The sequence below is a fragment of the Leiobunum rupestre genome, chromosome 4 (genome assembly GCF_980474605.1).
Source record: "Leiobunum rupestre chromosome 4, qqLeiRupe1.1.hap1, whole genome shotgun sequence".
Taxonomy (NCBI): domain Eukaryota; kingdom Metazoa; phylum Arthropoda; class Arachnida; order Opiliones; family Sclerosomatidae; genus Leiobunum; species Leiobunum rupestre.
This window is the reverse complement of record NC_143387.1, coordinates 64,638,594-64,662,305: the sequence shown is the minus strand read 5'-3', so window position 1 is coordinate 64,662,305 and position 23,712 is coordinate 64,638,594. Positions and strand designations below refer to the sequence as shown.

Below are 23,712 nucleotides of genomic sequence, written 5' to 3'. Positions count from 1 at the left end.
TTCAAGGGGGGGATTCAAAAACTATTTGCATGCTCTCTCTCTCTCTCTGGAAGGGGGGGGGGGGGTCTGTTGGGTTGGGTCCCTGCGAGTGTTTTCCCCAGGAATGATTGCTCCCCGCAGTGAAGAACATTTTTATTAATGTCAGGAATATATGGAGTACCTTTTAAAAATAGTCGGAAAATAGAAAAAATACATATATGTATGGGATTTATATACGCATATGCGCGTATAAAACTTTGGTGATAAATACTCGCGAATCTTTAACCGTGCCTCTTGGGTCTCTTTTTTATATCTCTCGAAAAGTTGGGATCTAGGGATGATGCCTAAAGTTTCATTCATAATCTTCGCACATTTTTTAAAGTTTCTATACCCCCATTTACCGAGTTGAGAAGAATTTTTTTGTTTATGTAGAAAAAGGATCAAAACCAAATGGGGATAATGACATTCAGTTTAAGTTTAAAGTCTTCTAATGTCACTTTCATCTCCAAAAAAATATAATAATTGCAATTAAGGAACTAGAATGTTTAGTAGGTACAAACAAGTTGTCAACTTTTTAAAAAGCTAGTCGGAAAGTTCAACACTCATTTTACGATAATGAAATTCTAATTTGAAGTTCTCTCAAATTTCAATCGCAATTACAAATTGGAAAAGCATAGCCACCTGAGAGCTTTTTGACTCCGAGATGGTAAAACTAATTTAATATCCAACTAACTAGGTACTCAATATGGCAATCGCGGTTTATTTTTACGCAGACTAAATAATGATTAATCGCGTTTTAGGTAGGACCCCTTTTCTCGAAACGAATGCTACTCAAAGGCCCAGCGCGTGCGCGAATTTTGGAAGAAACTACACAGGGGCAGAGAGAGAAAGCGCGAAAAGTTTCGCCTCTCACTTCTGTGACAAACAAATATAAATGCTTCGGGGAGGAGGATAAAGGGGGAGAGGCGAGTAACGAGGCTAGAAGGGGAAGATAGAGAGACAGGGGTACGCGAAGTTTCTCGTCGGGTGGCTGTGGGGGCTCCCTCTTGACGCCAACTTTTCGGATAAAAGTTTTCCTGGGGTTGCGAAGGCGGCACTAGCAGGCAAGAAACAAGAGGATGAGAGGGAGGGATGAAAATGACGCGGAGAGGCTGGTGAGAGTGTATATATAAGCCGGAGTATCCGTGATGGATTTCCGATCCCAAGGAAGAGCGGGGATGATTTTTCAAAAAGGAATGGTGGATGCGCCAAGGCCTAACACTCCGCCACGCGTGCCTCGGCCTAAAAGATATAGCGTTACTTCTCTCTTATATATTAGGGCGTCTTTTTGGGGAGGAAGAGTCTGAGAAACCATCCCCTCCCCCCCCCCCATATTCTTCGGGGGACTTTATGTTTATTAATCTCAATTAGTTTGTTTCCGTGACGACCGGTCCCAGCATCCCCGAACAAAACCCAATCGTGAAAGTTAGGCCCGCGAAGTTATCGCCCCTTCCCCTTCGCAAAAAATATGGCCGGGGCCTTACGGGTATTCCGCGGGCCCCCGATGTGGGACCCGCGCTCCCATCTTCCGGTTTTCGTTCTCTTTCCCCGCCTTGGACGGTACAGTCCTCTAGGCCTCGGTCGGAATTATTTTCGACGCGGCTAAATAGGTAATGTCACCAGTCTCTTTACCCTACGCGAGTTATTTGTTTCAGTTTGCGCCTTAGCCACCAGGGGGAGTGACTGAGAGATAGTAATGGCAAACCCCGGAACAATATATCCACGTCTAGTTTCTAGCTTTGTTTATGCTAGTTTGTATTTTTTTGTTGCGGAGGATCTTCTTCGTTGGGAGGTTTCAAGTTGCGAGAAAGTTATATTTTGTTGACTAAATATTTATACGACTGTTCTTCCGTTGGGACTCTGGCGCGCGCGCGGCGATGGAACTGTTTCTTGGACTACATTAGTTTGCCAGGCTGGCTCTGGTCCTATTTTGCGCCTCATTGGTTACGTTTATATTCCCTACTAGCCACCACGTGATTAGGACACGCCAATTGCATTCTCAGGGAGTGTTAGAATTTTCTTTCCTCCCCCCTCAACCCAAATTCCGAAGAATATCTCTTAAAATTCCTCCAACTCGAGCCATCCCCGGCTTCGACTACAATTTCAAATTTCCTTCTTAAAATGTGTTTAAAACAATATACCTAAACTTACAATTGTAGTGTTGTAGCTTAAAAGTAAAATATTTCATTAGTAAAATATGAATTAAATATTAAATACATTTTACTGTTTAAAATATTTCCCAACGATCGTCTGAATGAAGAATTGAAAGTATTGACTATCAATCAGCTAAATGAAGATAGTTTAACGGCATTTGACACTAAATATAATCTCCTGTAATGGAACGTTAATAAAGATGTATCAACCACATTTGGCAGACTATTCTGCGAACAATATTTATATTTTTACACCATGTATTTCAATTGATTAACAGGATCCTGGCTATACTATAAACAGTTTTCATCGTTTTGGTATCGCGTTTCTAGTCTAGTAAATAGTAATGTTAATACGATCCACCGTTTAATTGGAATTCAAAGAGTTATAGAAAATGTGAAAAAATAAAAATTTCATTAGGCCTATATTAGGAGAACTTACAATTGTTAGAGATACTATAAAATATACCAAATTACTCGAACCAAAGCTCTTCGGGCTTCTACCATATTTAGTAAATAATAAACTAAATTTATCAATCATTATATTAAAATATTATGAAAGACTTTAATCATGAACCACAATCCAGTTTTACTAGTTAAAAAGTTCTAAAACTAAATGTAATTTTCCGTTTGCACTGTACCGTAGTCGCTTGTCCAATTCCATCCATAATAGGACGACAAACGTATATTGGGTCTTTATATAAAGTATGTTTCGGTTGGCGAGAAAAACAAAGTTCTTTCGGGAAGAGAGAGTATAGTATCGTAGCGAGAGGGATTGGTACAAATGGTGGCTGCGGTCAGAGGTTCCTGTTCCCCGCTTTGGCCCTCGATTTGTTCAGGTAAAAAGGAAGTCCAGGAGTGCGTGTCACGGCCGCCCGACCACTCCGCCTCGATCGGATCTGTATCGGCTTGTTTCCGCTCTCTCTTCCATCGGAGGAAGGGAGCATTTTCTTTCGGACGCCGCCGGAAACTTCATTTATCAAGTTTTCCCATTGCGCCTCCAGCACCTTTCTATACCAACACGGAATCGCGCGAGTCTCCGTTTCCCCGGATAAAGGCCGTCTAGATAAGCGCTCTATTTGCGTACTATAGGACTTACAGTGCCGCACCTGATTCAAACTAGCCCAGAACCTATTTAACACTATCACTTCACCTGTTTAAAACTAGTTCCGCATCTGTTTAACACTATCACCTCACCTGTTTAAAACTAGTTCCGCACCTGTTTAACACTATCACCTCACCTGTTTAACACTATCACCTCACCTGTTTAAGACTAGTTCCGCACCTGTTTAACACTATCACCTCACCTGTTTAAAACTAGTTCCGCACCGGTTTAACACTATCACTTTACGTGTTTAAAACTAGTTACGCACCTGTTTAACACTAGTACCTCACTTGTTTATAAATAGTTCCTCACTTGTTTATAAATAGTTCCTCACTTGTTTATAACTAGTTCCGCACCTGTTTAACACTAGCACCTCACTTGTTTATAAATAGTTCCTCACTTGTTTATAAATAGTTCCTCACTTGTTTATAACTAGTTACGCACCTGTTTAACACTAGTACCTCACTTGTGTATAAATAGTTCCTCACTTGTTTAAAACTAGTTCCGCACCTGTTTAACACTATCACCTCACCTGTTTAAAACTAGTTCCGCACCTGTTTAACACTATCACCTCACCTGTTTAAAACTAGTTCCGCACCTGTTTAATACTATCACCTCACCTGTTTAAAACTAGTTCCGCACCTGTTTAATACTATCACCTCACCTGTTTAAAACTAGTTCCGCACCTGTTTAATACTATCACCTCACCTGTTTAAAACTAGTTCCGCACCTGTTTAACACTATCACCTCACCTGTTTAAGACTAGTTCCGCACCGGTTTAACACTATCACCTCACCTGTTTAAAACTATCACCTCACCTGTTAAAAACTATCACCTCACCTGTTTAAAACTAGTTCCGCACCGGTTTAACACTATCACTTTACGTGTTTAAAACTAGTTACGCACCTGTTTAACACTAGTACCTCACTTGTTTATAAATAGTTCCTCACTTGTTTATAAATAGTTCCTCACTTGTTTATAACTAGTTCCGCACCTGTTTAACACTAGTACCTCACTTGTTTATAAATAGTTCCTCATTTGTTTAAAACTAGTTCCGCACCGGTTTAACACTATCACCTCACCTGTTTAAAACTAGTTCCGCACCTGTTTAACACTATCACCTCACCTGTTTATAACTAGTTCCGCACCTGTTTAACACTAGCACCTCACTTGTTTATAAATAGTTCCTCACTTGTTTATAACTATAGTTACGCACCTGTTTAACACTAGTACCTCACTTGTTTATAAATAGTTCCTCACTTGTTTATAACTAGTTCCGCACCTGTTTAACACTAGCACCTCACATGTTTAAAATTAGTTCCGAACCTATTTAACACTATAGTTCCTCACTTGTTTGAAACTTGTTCCACACCTATTTAACACTAACACCTCAATTGTTTGAAACTACTTCCGCACTAGTTTCGAGGCGGTGTTGTATGTACCATCATTTACGTCTATTTACTATTTATTAGACTGATTATATAATGATTGTATAACTAACTAATTTCTAACTCTATCTGAAGCCTTATGTAATGAATATCTTATTAGTCAATTTTTCAAATATTTTGATTCTACTTCCATTGTTTACGAAATCCTTAACAATTGAATCTAAATCCATTATCTAAAGTTTGTATTTTAAAATAAAGAGAGACACGCATGGATCTAATTAAATTTATTGGGGTGTACTTTACACACTGAGCTTTCAACCCGAAGGTCTTTGTCAAAGCAACTAAACATTAAAAACGACCACAAACTATATAAATACATTAATCATACACTATAAAAATAAATATAATCCGAGACCATGTACAAAATTTCAAATTATTTTTTATAATGTAAAATGTAAATGTGGTTCTAATTATGTTGGCGAAACAAAGTGCCCTCCACGGAAAATATTTGAGGGACATAAATATTGTATAAAAACAGGAAATATTGAAAATGGCCCGGCTGTACATATTTGGAGTTCTACTAATGATTGCATGTTGAATTTTGATGAATCGGAAATTTTGTATAGAGAGGGTAATTTGTTTACACGCCGTTTCGTAGAAGCTGTTTATATTAATAATGCTACTAAAAAACTGATGAATCTAAATAATGGGTTTGAGGATGCGAAATGTTGGGGAAAGATAGATAACAAATATCTGTATAAAAACAGCGTGGGAGAGAAATATTTGGGTCTTCTCTCTAGGACAAGCAATTTATTTTGTTGTTATAGTAAATAATTTGAAATTTTGCGCATGCTCTCGGATTATATTTACAGTGTATGTTTAATGTATTTATATAGTTTGTTGTCGTTTTTAATGTTTAGTTGCTTTGACAAAGACCTTCGAGTTGAAAGCTCAGTGTGTAAAGTATTGGGTTCTATACACCCCAATAAATTTAATTAGATCCACGCGTGTCTCTCTTAATTTTCAAAAACAAATTTTAGTTAGTTATTTATTCCATGGATATTTAAAAAAAATTCTCAATCTAAATCAATGTTGTCTAGTTTCTCCTGATAGGCGTGTAGAATACACAAATTATTTAATCTTTTACGCGTCATTGTGCTCCTTAAATATGATTTCACACGTTTCAAAAGTGAAAAGGATCGTTCCGCTGAAGCGGAAGTAGCCGGCATTATACAAGTAGTAGATTTACTAGCTCTTCTGTTCTAGTATAAAGCAAACAAGTTTCCTTTTCCATTGATTTTAGTTTTTCAACTGCATAGGCTTGTTGGTTTTACAAGACGAGTGAGTATTTCCAACTCTAGTTTAAGAGTGTCCGTAGGAATTTACCTTTCTTTCAGAGCTACAATCATTTCCGGAGTCCATTCCGATGGTGAAGTTAGTAGGACACTTTCAAGGAGACTGTATTTTTCCAACCCTGGCTGGTCAAACCTATTTCGGATTTGACCACTGACTTTATCAATGCCCTCCAAGAAAGTTGCGCGTAACATATCCTTAGGATAATTAAATGTGTGCCCCTGGGTTGGAGTGTTAGTGTGTTCGAACCTTTCTAACACGGGGCAATGATGGTTTAATAAGATCAAAATTTGCTATAGCATCTTCTATACCAATTCACAGTTGAAAACTTCCTCGCTTTGCATTTTTTCAAAATCTGAAATTATTAGATTCGCAGATTCTTTGATCTTGCTAACATCTACGAGCAACAAACATAGCACCCACACAAGGAGAACGCATTCGTCAAAAGTCGAGCATTTTCTCGCGAACATTTTTCATTGGTTAGACGCTATAGCGCCTGCTGGCGTCGGAAGGAGAAAATTTGGAAATTGTCTTCCCCCTGCCCGTAAAACGCTCAGCTTTAAGTCTCGTCCAATGAAATTTGTACACAACACTGCGTTAGCGTGTTTAAAGGTTGGCTGCGTTTTCATTGTGTTTGTTGCTCCTAGGCTAACATAAATACTGGGGTTTTACAGAAGAGTGTCTAACTTTTCGCTTTTTTGAAAAATAGCGTAACATAACAAAATTTCGAAATAAACTGATCTCTTTAACAAGTCTTCATTTTCCAACGAAGTTACGCGAACACTCCATCACGTTGGACAAAGAGGTGTTGGCGAGGTTCACCAGAAGATAGAGCTGAGACTATGTCAGTTAACATATTTTGCCTTTTAGATGAAGCTTTTATAGGCACTCCAACTTCGTTGACGTATATAAGTGCATCTCTCATTAAAAGAATCCCGTGTATCCCCTTTATAGTACCTTCCAATTTCAAATTTAAACTGTGATCGCTACAGTGTAAGTAAAACGCGTTTTAACCCCTTTCCTAATTAAGGGGTTTTCTCCGGAGATCTTCGGTTTCCCCTTCCACAAAAACTTGTTGAGGTTAACGGTAATAGTTAGTGTAGGGAGCTGTTGGCTCGAACGCGTGGCATGCAGGGCTTGTCACCACCCTCCCACGTATTGTAACCCGGCCACCTGAATAATTGGCTTCAAAAGTCGCATGATGACTTAGGCCTATGGTGGTGCCTTGGGTATTAGCCTAGCTGATTATTATTATTATTATTCCTGACATGGCTGGGTCCCATTATAACACTGACCACTTAGGTTAGAAATTGGCAAATTGAAACGAATTAAAGGGAAATCTTTACGGAAGACCCCTTCAATTTTTCAAATTTCCCTGTACAGTTTAAAGCCAAAGGCAAGAGCGGCCAGAGCTGTAAACGTTCGTGTTCCCCACCAAATACCTAAGATTATATTCCCTTTAAGGCATCGTTTATGATGTTTTTCCGGTTGTAGATGACGTTTCGTATAAACCAAGAAACAACTCCATCTTTCACAATTTGCACACAAACTGCAACTTGCTCATGCCCTGTTGTAACTTTAAAGCGTACAATATAGACTGTAGTTTAAAATTTAATTTCTTATCAGTCGTGCGTCACAAAAAGAAGTTTGCTTTTTAGTTTAATTTACAACTTATATATAAGCGGATAAAACAATTTTGTTAGATCAGTCAAATCGTGCAATGTATAAAATTCAGTTCTTCTCATTAGTTTGATTTTATTAACGCTACTCAATTAGTAAAGTTTTCGCTGTTATTATTTACAATAAATGTTCTTAAATTAAGTGTCTCTCTTACTACTTGTCACTCGTTGGAATCATCCTCGTTTGAAGTAAAACGTAACATGCCCACTAATATCGCGAGTCTAGTCCACGATAAGGTTATAATATTTACACTCTTGAATCTCCGAGATAACCTCTCGCCAAATTCGATGCTCCATTACATGAGCCATTTCTTTTGAATATCATGGAATGTAAAATGGTTTTTCATTTTAAGCCACTACTTATCCTTCATCGTTGCCTCTTAAAGCAACTGTCGGCTCTATCATGGCCACCTGTGTTATGAAAAGGCCCCTGTTATTAGAGATGGCCATGAATCTTTCCGATTTTTCGAAAAAAAGTGATTTTACTGGAGAGCGTGGTGCCATCTATAAATGGCAAAGGAAGCTAAAATTCAAAATAGCGAAACAATAACGTCGTCAGAGAACCATTGTAGAGTATTATAATTAGGCTATTTTTACTCTATTTAGTGGACTTTAACCTAAAATATATTTCCCACGTAAAAAATATAGTTTAAAATTACTGTAATTTATGTTATTGACCAATTTACAAACGATCCAATCAACGCGAGGGATACCTATAAGTAGCCGCCTTTTGGGTCAAAATATAGCTTAACTAACTTGTTTTTATTACGATGATAGCGACATCTGTTGAAAAAAAGAGCTACTTGACGTCGAGCCGACACTTGCTTTAAAGGAATACCCTGGCGTGATAAATATCGTATCGAATCCAGAAGAGCTTTTAACGCGACGATCTAACTCTTACGATAACTGCCTTACAACTGGGGTGGTGTTTCTGCTCGCTTCCATTTTGAGAACTGCATCGAGGTGAAGAGGACTTTACGAGTGTAACGACAATTTTTCAGAAGCTTTTCTCCAATTATTGAGGCCTGTTCCATTTACGAGATCTGATTCCTTAATAGTTCTAAAATGTTCAGATACTAGTTTCATTAGAACGGCTAACAGGCACATCAAGCATTTCCAATTGTCCATTTGAATGAAGCCAGGGTACTCCAAAAACCATTTTTCTTGAAATCTGAAAACCCTTGACTTCCACTCTTGCAGGCAGGGTTGGTCGATAATTATCGATGGATAATTATCAATGATAATTATCACGATAATTATCGATATTTATCCGATAAAAAATCATGATAATTATCGAATTAAATTAAAATCTCTGAAAACAGTTTTTAAAGTTTAATTTCATAATATTGAAAGCAATATAGAGCAGTATTAAGTATTTATGACATTTATGCTCGCATTTGTGTAATGTTTACAACTATCCAAAATGTATTTTATCAAATTTTAAACTTTAAAATTTTAAATTGTTTCGAAACTTGAAAAGGCAATGTTGTTAATTCATCGGAATCATCGTTAAATTTTACAACTTAAATTCCAAATATTCATAATTATCAAAAAAATCCGATATTTATCCAAATATTCCGATAATTTATCCAAATAATCGGATAATTATCAAATGATCGGATAATTATCAAAAAATCCGATAATTATCGTATAAATCGGATTTTTTGATTTTTTTCCGAAAAAATCCGATTTTTTTATAGTAGTTGGATGTGAATGTAACGGTTTTTCTGGAAGCGAATTATCATGTACCTTATTACAAGTTGCAGCAGTGGCGTATGAAATGCTGACTCGTTGCTCTAAAACAGTGTTACGTTCAACAGTTTGTGATTGGTTGTCCCACGACTGATCAAACTCTTGGTCAAGAGTTATGTCTTCTATCAAAATTGGTAAATTGGAACTCCCTTTGCTCCCCATTCTCGACCCCCTTAAAGTACTTTTAAGGAGATTCCAATGGTGCAAAAATTATTCCCCGCAAAGCATTATTTAATAAGCTATTTAAAATTTCCCAAAGACTATACATTGGCCTCCTGCACAGCTACTTCTCGGAAATAATTATCAAACTGAGACACAGATTTTTCTGAAACACAGTTGCGTACGTAAAAGTACACCATTTAAAGAATTTCCCGCAAATCGAGGTGGTGGTTTGAAAACAATGAATTTTTCCGAATTGAAACTTCGGTTTGACAGCTGATGGACTCCTTTTGTTTCGGCACTTTTCGTCATTTATCGCAACGCCAAACGTACTTTACGGTGGTTCTCGTCTGTTTGGTAAGAACCATGAAGTCGTCGCACTTGGGACACGTTACATCTTTCGCAATTAGGTTGAGGCTTTGCAGCCACTCGATTAATTTTAACGGATCCTTGGTAAGATAGTGAATTTCATACTGATTAAAGACTTGATTATTATACGTATATTGCGTTAAATAACGGTTATAATCACTCTCCTCGTCGGCAGAATTAACAGAATTAGAATCTTCTTGCAAAAATACGCGAAGACCCGGTATCGGACATGGTTAGCGGAAAATGAATACGGTTTGCGAAATGTGTCTTTCCTGTCTGTATAGTAGCCCACCGTCATTTTAATCCTTGAACAAAAGCTTTGTTTCGGGCACCGTCATTTTAATCTTTAGGCCCCACGTCTACTACAGCAGCATATTTCGCGAATATTGTGGTCCTACTGGTGCCATTGCCACTCCCAGGCAACAAATAAAGAAAGGCCGATTTCCGAAAGGGCAAAAACGGCGCGACGGGGAGCTCTCTTCGCCGCGGAGTGAATTCTACGCCCCGAACCGTTCGGTTCGTACATCTTTAAAATTAGTATATCTTTAAAATTTATTATTTGCGGATAATAATTTTTGCACCATTAGGTAATAAGTACGTTGGTAAGGTGGAACTAAAAAGTGAAAAACATGTGGCGGGGCTATTGTTCAAAATAGCCTCAAAATTAAAGAAGGGGTCTTACAATTGTTAGTGACAGACGTAATAAAACTAATTGATAATTAATAAAAAATAATTAACAAAATTTATTATCTGAATAATACCACAATTGGTCATGTAATGCTAGTAAACACAAATTCAATTGTTATTCTATCATAATAAAGATTACATCCGTAAGTCAATTCTGAAAGTTAATGGCTGAAAGTTTTCTTCCCCAGGATCATACCCGTTGACGAGTTACTTCATCTACGCCCTACTGTCGCTAGGAAAAGTCGACGACGGGATCATGCAGGGGAAGTTATTCTTTCACCGGTATTATGGGGTAAGAAAGTTTCACCCACTACCTCTCAGAATAGACCTATCAACAAGATAGAAATGAAATGCAACAAACAAGTCTATAAAGCTTACTTTGCTTGTGTTTACGAAAATTCAGAATTTTTTGCGTCTAATTTATCTTTAAAATAATATTCACTAATTTTCTAAACGAACCAAAAGACAGAAAAGCTACACGCCACCGACCATAGTCTAGTCGGTGTGAGTTTATACTATTTTTATTGTCCATTGTGGAGTTTCGTAAATTGACCTTAGGTCCCACGCTCTCTAAATTCTAGGGTAGTTGTTCACACTTTCAGTGTGGCTGCAGGGACCTGGAGTGAGGTACGCCTAATACCGGCACCTCATTTTACTTCTACCATAAGTAACATAATAGAAATATGTATGGCACAGAACGAATTCGGTTAATGATAGTGTGTCGTAGAGTGATTGCGAAATAGGAAATTTCCGAACAGAAAACTCGTCCCTTCCTACTCTTTCCGTTGGCAAAATAGTTGGTTAGTTTGATGGCGAGAAATACGAGCGTACACGCGTTTAGGTTTGAAATTCGAAAATAACTAACTTCTGAAATGGAGCCAGTGTTATAGTTAATTTTATCTTCCGATTCAATAATTCATCATTATTTTCCAAAAGTAAGCGTTATTTACACTTTTGAAAGCATTTCAAGTTGCAATAGGCCTTGGCTGGTCCGTCGAAAAGGCTGTCGGCGGACCTTCGGCTATTTTCCGGGCATCCTCCAAATACTAGGAGCAGTTCGCGGAGAGTTGTCAGTCCGTCGGGGCGTAATGGTTTACGTTGTCATTGGCGAAACAGATTATCATTAAAAAATGTGCATTGGGTGAATAGGAAGTTGTAGGTTAAAATAAAAACTTCGTTAAATTTGCATATATTTAAAACGTTTATTAAGGCTTAAGCCTTAGTCTGACTAGTTTCGGCTAGCTTAGCTGGCCATCTTCAGAGACAATATAAGCCAGAGACAATATAAGCCTTAATAAAAGTTTTAAATATATGCAAATTTAACGAAGTTTTTATTTTAACCTACAATTTAACAACGCATATAGCACTGCTAACCTAATTATTAATTAATGAATAGGAAGTGTCATACTTATGTTTATTATGTTACTTATACTTGTACCGATTTCCCCCATCGCTCTCCCGAGTCCCCCATAGACTTCTATGTTAAAACATTTTACCTCATACAGGGTGTTTCAAAGGTTATGCAAACATTTTAAGGAGTTGTAGTAGGGATGAGTTGAGAAGTATGCCTGTTTTTTCCCTATTTTCCGACGATGAGTTAAAAGAGCGCCAGAGAGCTTCAAAAAGTGGCCTACTGGCCCCTGGTAGTAGTAAGGTTTGGGTTCGTGTGATAGGTAAAAAAGGACTTTGTAAACAATCCGAGATAACCAGCGTAAAAAATTAACTTAAACAGTATTTAGAGTCCCTGCTGCTTGGTTTTGCGCTTGTTGCAGCCTACCTCCAGGGGCTAGTAGGCCACATTTTGAAGCTCCCTGGCAATCTTTTAACTCACCGTACGAAAATGGTGCATAAAATTTTTGCATTACCTTTTGAAACACCCTGTATATCTCGAATTCTAGAACGAATTTTCCCGATTTTATTTTTCAGAAAACATTCTGAATTTATGTCGTTTTAATGTGATGAAGCCTCGAAGAAAGGTTTTTGCCCAAGTACATGCTTAGCATGTCGTAGTTTATTTTTATATTGGTAAAATAATAAAACTATAAACTAAACTAAAATAACTTTAATCCAACGTAAGATAATGTAGCCCCTAACTTAACTTACAATTACATTTTTATCCTTATTTTACTTCTGTCCAAATTCATATAGTTCATGTACCGATTTAATATAAATTCCACACCTGTTTAAAACTAGTCCTACACCTGTTTAAGACTAGTCCCACACCTGTTAAAACTAGTCATACACCTGTTTAAAACTAATCCCACACCTGTTTAAAACTAATCCCACACCTATTTAAAACTAGTCCTACACCTGTTTAAAACTAATCCCACACCTGTTAAAAACTAATCGCACACCTGTTTAAAACTAATCCCACACCAGTTTAAAACGAATCCCGCCCCTGTATAAATTTAATTCCACTAGTTCCGCAAGTGTTTAAAACTATATAGTCGCACACCATTTAAGACTTAGTAACAAAAACTCTTTAACAGCGTTGCAGATAGGCAAAGTAGTTATTTCGGGACGTATTTTGACGCAAATTCTGCACTATAATTACTTTTCACCCTCGATGCGTTGGTGAATGATACTTTTTGACGTAGCCAGTATCAGACTGCCAGGATGAAGTTAATGTAAAAATATCAAGCGAAACCCTTTTTCTAATGAATTGACGAAAACGGGCTTATCATCGGATGGGGAGGAGAAAAAAAGAGATGGATGAAAAAATAGCGTTGTTCCCATTTTAAAGTTGTCCTGGGAGCAATTAATATCTGTGCTAAGGAGCGCTAACTCCCTCCTGCTCCTCCCATTCCCAACTTTCAAGGGGGCTGAAATGCACACCCCGACCATCGAATTTCATACTGTACACTTACCTCCCAATGGAAAGGGTATTTGTGTCGAGCCTTTTGTTCGTTGGTATACTAACATTAAGCCTTTGTCATTCTCAACACGCGGGACGTCTTGTTTTCGAGCTCCCCCGACCGAAAGAAAATATGAAAAAAAAAACCCGGTTGAGTTTTTTTTTTTTTCATTTTTTTAGTAGCGCCACCTAGTTGGAAGAAAAGAAGTGATATTTTGACAGGTCGAATAATTGCTATATGAAAAATCTCTCCTTTGGGTAATCATTGCTACCTCGTCCAATTTTCCAAGATCCAGTTAGAAAGAGTCAGATGGGGAAAAAACACAAGCGTTTTTCTATATATCTTTTCGAGTATCATGTAGACGAAAGCTTTTCTTTGGCCTTTTTTTCAAAGGCTTATATTATAATCTTACCCCCTTCAATTCTTCCCCTCCTTCGAAGCGTCACGTGAATTGGGTTCAAGATGGCGCCATAGGGGGAAATTGTGGGGGTGACACTGCAATTTACCCGTACAGTCGATAAAGACACGTGAAAACTACTTATTGCAAGCTAGTAACTTTACTCAGGGTTCGTACACGACCTGGAAAACCTGGAAAAGTCAGGGAATTTGAAAATGTTTCCAAAAGGTTAGGGAATTTGAAAATGATTCCAAAATGTCAGGGAAATTGAAAATGATTCCAAAATGTCAGGGAATTTGAAAATTATTCTAAAATGTCAGGGAATAGTTAAGGAATTGGAAAATGGTCCCAAAAAGTAAGGGAATTTTAAAATGACCCCAAAAAAATCAAGCAAATAAATTTTTGAAAGGAAATATTTTTCAAGATTTTAGCCTCAAACCATTCATTTATTCTACAAAAATGGTTAGGGAATATTTGGCAATTTGGTCAGGGAAAACCTGGAAATGTCAGGGAATTTAATTCCGGAAATTTTGTACGAACCCTGTTACTGCTAAAACGGATTGAGGTCTAAATTGAAAAATCGTTAACATAACTAGCGACAATCAACCCTTACTCCTGTTAAACTCGATGTCAGAGAAGTAAATTTAGGTGATCCACCATAAATATGGAGCATTTTTTATTTATCTAATAGTTAATTCGTCTTACAAAAACATTAACGCGTAATCAGAATTTTCTTTTAAATCAAAGAATACTTCCGCGTATGGTTCCATACCAGAGTGACTGTGAAAAATCATATCACCTCGGGCAGGAATCAAACCTACAACCTTTTTGTTACCGTCCCAACGCGTAATGTCATAAGTTAATAGATGAATTAAATTCCTTTGTCTTTAACGTAACTAGATCCAGTGGACATGATGGCAGAAATTTGGAAATAAGTGATCCAAAATAAATACGCGTCTTTATTAGTTTATCATCCTAACAAAAATATTAACGGGTGATATCATAAGTTCATAAATAATAGTAAATTCCTAATTGAAGTTATTACGCGAAAATACTTTGAAATTTCCAAAGTACATTACCCCTATAGTAGCATGTTTTTAGAAAAATATAGTCTTATCTTTCCGAGTGTAAGACTAATGGATTTAACTTTTCTGGTATCGATAATGATTTTTTGGGGGGAGCGTTGCATTTCGTTGAGGTTGAAAAGTCGTTGACGACTGGTGTAATTAGGCTTGTGTTTCTAAGCCTCGGTCTCGCTTAAGCCTCGGCAGCGAAAGTTTGGTCAATCCCTCCTTCAACCCAGGCTTTTCCCGCGTCAAAATCCTTTAGACTTTTAACCCCCTTTAATGAGTGCCGGGCGCTAATGATGATGATTCCCCCTCCCCCACCCCCCGTATTTTTAGCTTTGAAATGTGGCCTTTTTTTAGACCCCCCCTTTAGCCGCCACCTCCCCCCCCCTTTTCTCCTCTCCAAAATGAACGGCCGAAATCCTAAAAACCAAATGAAAATAAATCTGTCGGTTCCTGCGGCTATACGCACTCTAGTCTTGCTTATATTAGCCATTTATAATTTCTACGCTACGCGCTTGATGGCGAACTGAAAATTTTTAGAGATGGTGATGATAAAGTCGAAATTTTAGACCTTTGCTTTTCGCAACATATTTAGAATAAAACTAAAATTATTATTTTAGATCGAAATCGTAGATGAAACCAGAGGTGAGAAGTATGGGAAATTTACTTAACGTAAAGATGTAAACAGTAAACATTTCACTGCGTAGGAATGGGTACGTATTTTTAAAAGATATTTATACTTATAAACTCACTAATGATGTACACCCCTATATTAAAAGGTGGGTAAAAATGTCGACCCACCCTGCGAAATTTGAATTTATATGGAGACGAATTTCCTGTCTCGCGTAGTTTCGTGTTTTCGGTTTAAAATCCACTGCGTTTCAGACGACTTGTAACGAAATAGCAGTTTCTTATTGGTGTTTCATATAAATTCAAATTTTGCTGGGTGGGTCGGCATTTTTACCCACCTTTTAATATTGGCGTATTTTGTTTTTCAGAATCGTCTATTGAAAAATAAAGGGATGTGCATGTTTCAAGCGAATAACATTAGCAGAACTGGAAGGTGGAAACTTTTCTCTTAAGAAATATATTGTCTACTTCTGATTGAGTTTATTTATAAATTTCTCCCTACACAGTTATGGAACTTCATTTATATAGCTATTGCTTTAAGCTATGGACGCCATTTATGGACGATATCTTGATCTCATTTATCGTGAAACCATGTAAGACTCGAGCAATGTTCTCCTCTGGTTAACTAAATTAAATTCCTTATTAAAATTAGTTTAATAATTATGCAAATAATTTATTTTATAACTTAGAAAATAAGCATATTCAGTAAATATTTTTTAAAATTATGGCTATTTTTAGCCAGTATGATTAACGACCAATAAATAACTAAATAAATAAATAAATAAGTTACATAGATAAATAAATAAGTTACATAGATAAATAAATAAGTTACATAGATAAATAAATAAGTTACATAGATAAATAAATAAGTTACATTGATAAATAAATGAGTTACATAGATAAATAAATAAGTTACATAGATAAATAAATAAGTTACATAGATAAATAAATAAGTTACATAGATAAATAAATAAGTTACATAGATAAATAAATAAGTTACATAGATAAATAAATAAGTTACATAGATAAATAAATAAATAAATAAGTTACATAGATAAATAGATAAATAAATAAGTTACATAGATAAATAAGTAAATAAATAAGTTACATAGATAGATAAATAAATAAGTTACATAAATAGATAAATAAATAAGTTACATCGATATATAAATAAATAAGTTACAAAGATAAATAAATAAATAAGTTACATAGATAAATAGATATGTTTCATAGATAAATAAATAAGTTACATAGATAAATAAATGAATTACATAGATAAATAAATAAATAAGTTACATAGATAAATAAATAAGTTACATAGATAAATAAATAAGTTACATAGATAAATAAATAAGTTACATAGATAAATAAATAAGTTACATAGATAAATAAATAAGTTAAATAGATAAATAAATAAGTTATAGATAAATAAATAAATAAGTTACATAGATGGCGCTCCCGTGCAATAACGATAAAGTAACTAAGGGGAAAGTAAGTATGACTTAAGGGCATCATCCGAAAGCTTCCGTAACCCAACCTCCTAAATTTGAATAACCCTGAATATAGTTTAAAAATTTCAGTGTAGGCCTTATCTACAATAAGTCGATAAAAAAATATAGACCCGAAACCTGCCACCGAGAACATCGTCAAAGAAAAAAAATGCAATTGAAGAAAATAGACAAAGAAAACTGCAGTACTATAAAATATCGCGATAATTTCTTATCTCCGGCGAATAGGCTGCGTTTCGCGTTCTTTTTCTCGGGCTCCATTTGATCATAAATTCTCGAAGCGTACGATTTCGCACTCTTTCTAGCTTTTTATTGTAAATCCATAATATAATTCATCTTCGAAGAAGGAACGGAAGAGTCTTAGCAAAGATCAAAAACTTCTCTTTCCTCGGCAACTGCGGGGAAATATACGCTTGACCCCTGACTAGCCGTAACTTTAGCGGAAAAATGGCCCTTAGGGGCCATAACCCCTGCCCTCACCCCACCCCTCCGTTGCCCTTCGTTTCTTCTTGGCCAGTTTGACCTCTCGCGGGCAACGGCTATTTCTAGATTCTCCATTTTGAGCGGGACCCGCCTGCTCGCAAAAAGTCGGCAATGTTTAAAGGCAAAGATGAGTCGGGAGCGCCGGCTAATCACGATTCCGCGCGCCGTTCGCCGTCACTCGGACCAGCCTAACTTGGTAACGCGGCCCTTTACAGCCCAAACGGAGTTAGTGGTCAGCGGTTAGTTCCATTATCGCTTTCAGTTTGAGTTGTACTTTTATAAAAACGCGGGAAATTCTTTCTCGCTCTCTTTCTCTCGCTGGTTGTGTTTTTGGCGGGCAACTTCCCTCAGGCCCTGGCGGCCGTTCTTCTTCCCAATGATCCAATTAGGAGTTTAGGCGCCGCTATACCCTCGGGGTCAGTTGTCGTTGATTGGTTGAGACGTAGTGGACAGCGGGAGCCAGGGGGGGGGGCGCCTTCCCGAAGATATATAGAGAGAAAGCCAGAGGGAGGTCAGGGGTTAAATGAAAGCCTAAAGTTAGTTTACGGACTTTTATCTTTAAGACCCCCCCCCCCCCCGCAAGTTCTCTCTGCAGACGTCAGCTACTGTCTTTGAGGCCTTTGAAAGCCGTGAATCGTCTTCCAACCTCCCCACCACCTCGTCCAACTAGAAGTCATGATTGAAATGTCGTTTATATTGTGAGTAGAATCGCGATTGTTCAGAATTGGGCTTCCCTCTTTGTCACTAAGTAATAAAGATCAACAAATTGACGAGGAAGCGAAAACTTTATTAGTGTCTCGGTAATTTGGGGATGATTTAAGTGAAACATGTCCAAATTTCAAAGTACACTGTAAAGAAAATTTATTAAAGGAAGTATGAACTAAATCCGAAAATCATCCGTTAAGACGCGATATGACTTTCTTTTTAACGTAACTAGCACCAAACATCCCTCGCTTCTGTTAAACCTGGCAAAACCTGCGGGCAGAAATGCGAAATTCGTTGATCCACCAGAAATACGGAAGGGAATTTAACGTTAAGTATTTCTGTAGCTTCGGTGAGAATGGTCGGACATTCAAAGAAATCTCGTATCACTTTCCAAGAAATTCCGAAATCCGACAAGAAATCGAGAAATTGTTAATCTTGAAATCCGTCGATAAATCCCGAAAACCGACGCGAAATCTTGAAATCCAACGAGAATTCCAGAAATCCAACGAGATAAATCCCAAAATCCAACGAGAAGTCCCGAAATCTAACGAGAAATCTCGAAATTCGACGATAAATCACGAAATCCCACGAAAAGAAATACTGAAAACTCGGGACAATCCAACAAGAAATCTTGAAATCCAGCGTGAAATCCCGGATTTCAAAATCCCTTAAACATTTTGGGTGAATGTCCACCCCTCTGTTCGGTGTGAAACAAGGTCTCATTGAAAATTTTCTATGTAAATATTATACTTATGAGTTAATATGTTACATATGATGTTATTCATTCAAAATTATACACTATTCGATACACTGGGGCTATTCAGTGCGTCTAAAAGTATAAATAAACGATTTGTTGTGTATTTGTTTGTTTTTATCAAATTTCAGTATAATTATAGCCAAGGCTTAAAATTTACATGATAATCAATGAAGAGCCATATGGCTATTGAAAAATCTGTGTGAAAATCCAGTAGCTCCTCCCCTTCCATACCTCATGATAGCGGATCCGGCCAATCATGTTCTAGCTTTATTTCCAGAGCTCGTATAGGAAACTAGTTAAATTTGGGGTTTTTTTTTAATTTTAGGATAAATCATAGACTAAGAAATGTTTCACATTTGTTGCTCTTAGGTGTAGCGCTTGTGTAATCAATTTTTCCACTAATAACGTAGTTCTGCTACCGGAAGTCGTTCTTTTACTAAAAATAACTAATAACGTGCTAATTATAAATAAATATTTCTTTTGTGACACTTTATGTTTAAGAAGGATAAAAACATATAATTTCAAATAGTTTTATTACAAATTGGCACGAAACCATACCGTATGATCGCTTAATTCTAACGTCTCTCTAAATGACGCGAATCTAGTTTTTCAAGAACATAACCATAACGAAATTGGGCAAAATTGTCAAGGAGGGGATCCATTCTTTAGCTCGAGCACGAGTGAAATGTTCCCCATAGTACAATCATCGTATTAGCCTTTAACTACTGCCTCTTTTTATCCAAGTAGTTGAGGGAGGGCACCATTTAAAAAAAAAGCCAAGGCCTAAAATAGCGACCCTCTTTTGCTAGGCATTCTCCGCTCTGAATAAATGAAACCGTAAAAAAATCCCGTCTGTAAAAAAGAAACCTCTATTGGAACCCCTAGTGGAGGGAAAGGTATATAACAGACTGTGGAAAACCTCATTTAGGCCTTGGGACGTGGGAACGTTACATTTAGGCTTAGGAACTTTTTTTACCGCCCGCTCCCCCTTTAAGATGGTATAGCGTTAAAACTAAGTCACTAGTCCTTTGTTTCGCCAAGTCATGGATAGATGTCTCTACGGTCTTATTTTATTCCCACCCCTCGTGGGTCTCCCGTTCCCCACCGCTTTCCCCCCTCCCTCAATTTGACGCTTTTCGGTATAGCAACGAATTAGGGGGTTTGGGTTTGATGACACCAAGGTGGCCACATCCTCCCCTTCGAAGCGATTCTGAGACTTTATCCTTTGTTTTTAACCGTTTCGCGCGTAGAAGCCGCGAACGGGCTGGCGGGGGCAGTGGAGAAAAAAAAGTGAAAAACCTAATAATTATTTATGAGACTCTGACTAAATGAGATTAAAACATAGAGCAAATTACTGTCAGCGCCTTGGGATTAAGATTCTCTGAGAGAACAGGATGGGTGGGGGAGGGTGTGGGGGTGTAAAATACGTTCACTGCCATCTCGGGGAATCGGGGGAGAGTTAAAGAGGTTAGAAATGGAAGAGGAGAGACAGAATTTCCTATCTCATTTCCTGTTCTTCTTCGCCTGTCCATTCTCTCCGCGGGAAAAATATCAAGAGTCTTTTTTTTTGTTGGATTTCGAAATGCCACGACCCACCAGTAATTTTTGGCGTATCTAACGAAATTGCTTCTAACCTATATTAAACTGGTTAAGCGCGCGCTAGAAAACGCGTCGGGAGAATGTGTAGTAGTGTGGATGTAGCTTTATTGCGCGCAGACTGTTTTCCTACGCGTTTTCTAACTTGTTATCTCGTTACAAATTAATAATGTTTTTCACTTCAAGTTGATTAATGTTGTATTTCTTACTAATAAAAATATTCAGAAAATATTTCAAATTTGGAAAAAACTAAAGTATAATCTAAAAACGCCTGTAGAAGTGTTACACACTGTCTACACCAGTGTCCAGGGTGAAGTTAATTTATAGGGGTATATCTACTAGCGCCATCTCAATGGAGTTTCCTTCCCAACAAAGAAAAATATATCTACTAAGATTAATGGTCGAAGATAAGACGCCTTATGAAATTAGTTTTAAAATTTTATCTTGTAGGTTCAAGCATAAGTAACATAATAAAATAAGTTCGACAATTAGAAAAAAAGTTTCACCGAGCTAATTTTAAGAGTTATTCCTCAATCAAGGGCAATTTCGGCAGAGAGTCCCATTTAGTGTCTAAAACTGCGTTCACACTAGACACTTTGAACACGTCTAAAATGGTTTCGAAAGATCAAATTAAACATTTTGGGTGTCAACTGTATTAATAGACATACGTTAAATACATTCCACACCAAAATTTTATATTTTGAACTTTAGTAAGTTTTGTAATAAATAAAAACGTCGTTATATTTGCATATATATATTTAAATATATATATGCAAATATAACGACGTTTTTATTTATTACAAAACTTACTAACAAACGCATATAGTAACAACTGTACCATTACCTAAGCCTTAATTTGAACTTTCTAAACCGTTTTAAAACGTTTCCAAATTCTCTAGTGTGAACGCGGTTTAAATATATCGAAAGCGAGATATTATGCTAATCAGTCCGGTTGTACGTCAGTATTGGAAAAGGTTCAATAATAAATTAAGCATTAAAGCCATACTTACTTATGGTTCAAGGTTTAAGTAACTTTTAAATGAAAGCTTTAACGTGATCATGGATATAACAGAGTTACCTATTTATAATTTAAAATAACCTTGACGTAATTTCATGAAATATTTTCTTTCTTATTTAAGTTCAGTGGCGCGTTCGGTATAGCCAAGCTAAAATAAAATAAAATTCAGGATTCTATCCCCTCTGCCTCTGGTACATATATAGAGAAAAGATTGGTAGAAAGGATGAAGAGAGAAAGAGAGTTGGATGAGAGAGTGTTGGGGGGAGGTCGACTTTTGGGCGGAAAGTTATTATTTTGGAGCCAATTCCCCATAGCGTTAGGAGAGGAGGATCCCAAGCTCTTTCTATGGAGGCTCCGACGGGACTTTGGGAAAAAGATGGATAAAAGAGAGAGAGGGAAGAGAGGGATTGGGGGATCACCAACCTAATTACGAACGTGTCAAAGAGAGGATGTATGTGGAGAGAATATATATGCAGCTTCGCGCACGATGGAGTTTTCTATAGCGGTAAGAAGGGAAAGGGGTGCGGAGAGAAAAGAGAAGATGGCTCCCGCATCTTTTTGGGTGGCTGCGCCGAATTGTAGACGCATTCTGCCGTAAATGAAAGCTCAAGAGCTATGAAATCATTGCTCTATCGTTCGGTGTCGTTTGCGGCTCGGCCCGCAAATAGCTACTCTTCTATTCTGAATTTTGTAGACATTGGTTTGGTTTTTAAATGAGGTAACTCCCGCTACTTTTAACGTCGTTACGCTTTAGGGTGCTCCGACTGCTCCCGGAGTGCGTAACAGCTTATTCAGTGACGGATCAATGTATTGGAGGGCAAGTTTTGATTTAGTAAAAGAAGTTTTAAGAGCAATTTCAAGCGTCCAGGGAAGAAGTTTTGCTAATTACTAGTTTTTTTGTTAAATTCAGAAGTAAATGAACCGAAGTTATCGAAATAGCGCTCAGAATCGGAGGGCGTTTTCCTTATGAAAATGATGAGAAAATCGAGTCAAATAAAAGCTAATTTCCATCCCCGTCTTTTGACGCGATAAATTGCAATTGGGAATTGTGGGTATAGCTATTTCTATGTATAAAAAATGGTTTCATTAAAACAATTTTTTTTGGGCCTAAGAGCGCGCAAAATTTCAAATTCGAGGTCAAAGCGTAACTTCATAAGGAAAACGCTCCAACATGGGGAGTATAGAAGTCGGATAAAATCGGTTCATTAACTTTTGATATAATAGAATCATCTTAGGTACCGTAGTGGGTTAGTGAAGTTGTTAGTACTCTCGCCTCGCAGCAAGAGGAGCCGGTTCGATCCCAGCCTGTGGCCCCGGTTGAAAAGCACTCCTTCGGCGTTGGGTTTGTAAGTTCTCTCCCCGCTGGTTAGAGCGCTTTTTCCCCGAGCTCTTCGTTTTCCCCTTTCCACAACTTGCTCTGGTTAATAGTAATAGTATGTGTAGGGAGTTGTTGGCTTGAAGGGCTTAGAACTACCCTCCTACGCAATTTAACCCGACAACCTGTAATTGGCTTCACAAGTCACTAGTTAACTTAGGCCTGTGTGGTTCCTTGCTTAGCTGATTATCATTATTATTTTGTAGTATTTGGCAGATTTTCGGATGCAGCGTAATGTAACGGATATAATCGTTAAGGATAAATTATGAAACCCAGCTATGTCATAATTTCAAATTTGATAACAAAATTAATGAAAAATATTCGCTCTCTAACAGCCGTCAATTTTTATTTAATTTTTTTGATCTGATCGGGAGAGCTGCCCAAAGAAGAACGCGAAGAGTAGTTTATACGGTTAGTTTCTCAATATGGGATGGAATTTATAAAATTGTGATAGTAAAAATAATAGCAGGGTTATTCCACTTTTGGAGGTTGGAGTACGTAAGCTTTCGGATGATGACGATCATAAGTCAGAATTTATTTCCCCAAATTCCCCTCTCTTATCTTCATTATACAGAAGTGCTAGCTAGGTTACCCATCATTTAGATATTTACTGAAAATTTTTATTTTTTAATTATAAAAGTAAATAATTTTTTATTTT

General features: G+C 37.2%; 1 long non-coding RNA gene across 1 annotated transcript in view; it reads left to right on the top strand.

Annotated features, from left to right (window-relative positions):
- The window catches only part of LOC149948758 (uncharacterized), a 38,266-nt gene extending 22,033 nt beyond the window's left edge, over positions 1 to 16,233 (top strand). Inside the window, exons 2-4 of the long non-coding RNA XR_016480688.1 lie at positions 15,603 to 15,695; positions 15,981 to 16,045; positions 16,119 to 16,233. This is a non-coding gene — a long non-coding RNA (uncharacterized LOC149948758). The remainder of the gene's footprint in view (positions 1 to 15,602; positions 15,696 to 15,980; positions 16,046 to 16,118) is intronic.
- Positions 16,234 to 23,712: the final 7,479 nt, after the last annotated feature.